Source organism: Delphinus delphis, chromosome 4, assembly GCF_949987515.2.
Source record: "Delphinus delphis chromosome 4, mDelDel1.2, whole genome shotgun sequence".
Classification (NCBI taxonomy): domain Eukaryota; kingdom Metazoa; phylum Chordata; class Mammalia; order Artiodactyla; family Delphinidae; genus Delphinus; species Delphinus delphis.
This window is the reverse complement of record NC_082686.1, coordinates 50,171,580-50,176,958: the sequence shown is the minus strand read 5'-3', so window position 1 is coordinate 50,176,958 and position 5,379 is coordinate 50,171,580. Positions and strand designations below refer to the sequence as shown.

Here is a 5,379-nt window from a genome sequence, read left to right as displayed (position 1 = left end):
AAAAAGTAGTTCTATGAAGTGATAGATGTGATGGATATGTTAACTAACTTTTGTGGTAATCATGTCTATGTAATAATTTTCTAATCATTATCCATGTATATCAAATCATCATATTGTACACCTTAATCTCATGCAGTGTTATATATAAATTATATCTCAGTAAAGCTGGGAAAGAAAAGATCTTTAAAGAGAAGAAAAATAATATAGGTCAGAAATTCAGATCTATATAAAGTAAGGAAGAGTATTGAAAAAGTAGTCAGTGAAGGTAAAGTAAAATCTGCTATTTTTCTTATTCTTGATTTAACAACCAACAGTTTGTTCAAAATAATAATACCAACAATTTATAGATAATGTATGCTTATGTATATATCTTATGTATTTATATATGTTTGTGCATGCTTACAGATAAGTGAAATGAATGACAGCAATTTAAAAAGCACAAAAGGGATGAATTAGAATTATTTTATTATTAGAAGCTATACTACCTACGATGTGATGCAGTGTTATTTGGAAGTGGATCTGGATGACCTGTGTATGTATATTGCGAACTCCAGGGCAACTGCTTAAAGAAAAAGAAAAAAAACAGAAGTATAACAAATAAAAGCTAAGACAGAAATGGAATCATGTAAAATTCTTAACTAAAACCACAAAAGGCAGAAAAAGCATGGAAAACAAAAATAGAAAAAAAGAACAAAGGAAACAAATAGAAAACAGTAAGGAATATAGTAAATATTAATCAAACTATGTCAATAATCACTTTGTAGTCAATAGGCTAAATATGCCAATTAAACAGACTGTCAGAGTGGAGCAAAAAAGCAAGACTCAATTGTATGTTGCCTACAAGAAACTAACTTTAAATACAGACACAGATAGATTAAAAGTAAGTGAATGGAGGAAAACATACCATATAACACTAATCAAAAGCAAACAGGAGTACCTATACTAATTTCAGTCTAAGCAGACTTCAAAGCAAGAAAATTTATCAGGGTTAAAGAAGAGCATAACATGATGATAAAGGAGTCAATTCTCCAAGAAGACATAACAATTCTTAACATGTATGTGCCAGGCAACAGAGCATCAAACTCAGTAAGGCAAACACTAATAGAACTGAAAGGAGAAATACATGAATTCATTATCATAGTTGGAAACTTCAACACCTTTTTACAGAAATGAACAGATGCAGCAGGCAAAAAATCAGTAAGGTGAACTCAACAACACCATCAATCAACTGAATATTATGGACATCTACAGACTACTTTTTCCAACAACAATAGAATACATATTCTTTTCAAGTTCACATAGAACATTTACCAAGATAGACTACATTCTGGGCCATAAAGCATACCTTAACAAACTTAAAGAATAGAAATCTTACAATGTCTGCTCTCAGACCACAATGGAATTAAACTAGAAATCAGTAACAGAAAGATAAGTGAAATATCCCCAAATATGTGAAGATTTAACAATACACTTCTAAATAACATATGGATCAAAGAAGAAATCTCAAGTGAAACTAAAAACTATTTTGAACAAAATGAAAATGAAAACACAACTTGCCAAAGTTTGTGTGATGCAGTGAAAGCAGTACTTAGAGGGAAATTTATAGCACTTGATGCATATATTAGAAAAGAAGAAAGATCTAAATTTTCACCTTAGAAAACTGGAAAAATAGCAAAGCAAATCCATATAAGCAGAAGAAAAAAAAATGACACAAACCGATCTCAGAAGAACTGGGTTTTGAGACTCTCTAGTGCTTGGTGACCTGGCTATCCCCACCTGCTGTGTCCTAATGTAGTCCCTGGAGCCTGATGGAGAATCCCTGCTGCCTGAATAGGAGTCAGAGATACCTTGAGGCTGCAGTTATTGCCACGTTCAAGAATAAAGATAAAGAAGGTAAAAACTGATGCAGGGGTAAGAATGAGAATGAATCTGAAAAAAGAGAGCTGGTGTTCAAAGAGGATGAACAAGAATATATGCTCAAATAATAAAAATGTTGAGAAATGGATGATTAGAAGTGATGTATTTTGATGGCATAAAGAGTTTATGTCACTTCAGAGGGAAATTGAGCAAAAAATTTGCATAAATACCTCAGACATCATATTGGTTGGTCTACAAGATGACCAAGATAACAAAGCTGATATAATTTTAAAATACAATGCAGATGAAGCTAGAAGGCACATGATGAGCATCCTGAGCATGTTAAATTCTATAAATCCAATTCATTTGGTCTTGGAGATATACACATAATCCATTTGATGACATTTGAGATGATAAAGAAAATATTGATAATATCGAAACTGAACTAACATTTTATGTTCCAATTTTTCTGAGGATTGTTTTACAATTTGGATTTTTGGCTATGATCCTGTTAAAGAAGATCAAAATTTTATTAGCATGAGAGAAACTTTTTAAAGCAGTTTCCAAGCCATTTGTATCTCTTTAAAAGCTGGTAATCCTGAATATCTTAAGTAAAATGTTAAACCCACTTTGTTCTTTTGCTGCAGTTGAGCTTATAAGTAAAAGACCCCATTTTCTATTTAAAAGGAGAGAAAAAATGCCTTTTTGACTTTGACAACTTCCAGTAAGTAAATGGATGTTTTGAATAAACCATTTGCCTTACACTCATTATGGAGTATGATCAAGCCATAGTTTTGATTAGATTGTTGACTGTACGGTTTCTTTTTATATACTCTAGTTACCTAGACATTCCTTTGAGATTTTGACACAATTTAAGAGAGGCAGAAATCTGCACTTGAAGTAAGAAATGATAATTCTGTTTTACATATTTAAGTGGCATATGGCTATTTTATGCTAATTTCGATATCATGTGTATTCTTTTCATGATCTTATTTTGCCAGTATAAACATACCAACAAGAAAAGCATTCTCAAAACTCAGTTTTTGGAACCCAGATTTTAATAATAATTTTGAATTTGTAAAGTTAGCACTTGCAAAAATTCAACAATAGGTGGCACCCAGTAATCTTAATAGTGGATAAATTGATATATTTGGACACTTTTTTTTTTTTTTTACTTACTGTGCATAGGAATTTCCCAAATGAGAAAAGTATTATATTTTGATCATATGCATGTATGTAGAATTTTTTTAATGAAAATGTTTTTGTCTTATTATAAAGAGAAAAGCTTTACTTTTAAAAAAATTAATTAATTCATTTTATTTTTGGCTGCATTGGGTTTTTGTTGCTGCACATGGGCTTTCTCTAGATGTGGTGAGCAGGGGCTACTCTTTGTTGCGGTGAGCAGGCTTCTCATTGTGGTGGCTTCTCTGGTAGCAGAGCATGGGCTCTAGGTGCGCGAGCTTCAGTAGTTGCAACATGCAGGCTTGGTAGTTGTGGCTCATGGGTTCTACAGTGCAAGCTCAGCAGTTGTAGCGCACGGGCTTAGTTGCTCTGTGGCATGTGGGATCTTCTGGACCAGGGCTCAAACCCGTGTCCCCTGCACTAGCAGGTGGACTCTTAACTACTGTGCCACCAGGGAAGCCCTATGTAGAATTTTTTATAGCACAAAAATATTATGGTAAAAGTCTTATTTTATTTTCAGAAGTCATACACATGTAAGCTAGAAATTAAATATTTGAATAGCATGTTTGGTAATTTTTAGAAAAAGACAATTTGTACAAGTTATTATAAAATTTTCATGTACATATAACTTAAGTGTTTATAAAGCACCCAAATTATCTGTAAGCTGGGGGGAAAGGAGGGAATAACAACTTAATGAGAAGATTGTCCCCAATTTCTGAATGGAAGAGTTACAACTGATATAATAAAAACAATGTCATGCTGCAGAGTTAAAAAATTAGAAATAAGAATTAGAGTAGAAATCAGTAAAATTGAAAACAGGAAATCAAAATAGAAAATCTAAAGAAACCAAACACATGTTATTTGAAGAGGTCAATACAATTGATAAGACTGCAGCTAGGTTAACAAAGAAGAAAGAACACAAAAACTAATATTACAAATGAAAAAGGGAAATCACTACATATCCTATAGACATTAAATGGATAATAAAGGAATACTATGAAAAACTCCATGAACACAACTTTGATAACCTAAATGAAATGGACCAATTCCTTCAAGAATACAATTCACCAAAATTCACACAAGAAGAAATAGTCAATCTGAATAGGCCTGTATCTACTAAAGAAATTGAAATAATGATAAATAATTTTCCAAGACAGAAAGTAGAAGTAGCAGGCCCATAAGTGTACACTGGTGAATTCTACCAAATATTTAAGGAAGAATTTATATCAGTTCTATACAGTCTTTTTCAGAGGATAGAAGCAGAGGAAATACATACTTCACAACTCATTCTATGAGGCCAACATTACCTTATTACCAAAACCTGACAAACATGTTAAAAGAAAATTACAGACCAATATCTCTCATGAACACTGACACAAAACTCCTTGAAAAATATTAGCATATTGAATCCAACAATGTATAAAAAGAATTGTAGGCCGAGACCAAGTGAGATTTATCTCAGGCATGCAAAGTTGGTTCAACATTCAAAAATCAATTAATGTAATGCAACACATCAACAAGCTGAAACAAACAAAATCACATGATTATATCAATAAATAAAAAAAGGATTTGACAAAATCCACCACCCACTTATGATAAAAAAATCTCAGTAAGCTAATAGATGGAAACTTCCTCAATTTGATAAAGAATATCTACAAAAATCCTACAACTAACATCATACTTAATGGTGATAAACTTGAAGCTTTCTAACTAAGGTCAGGTACAAGGCGACGATGTCCCTTCTGACCACTCCTTTTCAACATCATACTGGAAGTTCTAGCTATTGTAATAAGATAAGAAATGGAAATAAAAATTATACAGACTGGGAAGGAAGACATAATTCTCTCTTTGTTTGAAGATGACATGATCATCTATGTAGAAAATTTGAAAAAGTTGATGGAAACATCCTGGAGCAACATACAAGGTTAATATACAAAGTTGATCAATTCCATATGTACCAGCAATGAACAAGTGGATATTGAAATTAAAACCAATTCCATTTACATTAGCACCTGGAAAAGTAAAGTAGTTAGGTATAAATCTAATAAAATATGTTCAAGATCTATATGGGGAAACTACAGAAGTCTGATACATGAAGTCAAAAAACAACAAAAAAATGGAGAGGTATTCCATGTTCATGGATAGGAGAATTCAATATTATCAAAACGTCAGTCCTTTCCAACTTGATCTATAGATACCATGCAATCTCAATCTTCTAAAGTTTGTATGGAGAGGCCAGAAAAGCCAACACAAAATTAATGGAGAAGAACAAACAATATTACTGATACTACCTGACTTCAAGACTTACTATAAAGCCATGGTAATCAAAACAGTGTGGTA

The 5,379-nt window shown here is 32.2% G+C and overlaps 1 pseudogene; it reads left to right on the top strand.

Moving 5' to 3' along the window:
* Positions 1–1,808: 1,808 nt before the first annotated feature.
* Positions 1,809–2,398, top strand: LOC132424386 (eukaryotic translation initiation factor 1A, X-chromosomal-like; annotated as a pseudogene).
* The last annotated feature ends 2,981 nt before the right edge of the window (positions 2,399–5,379 follow it).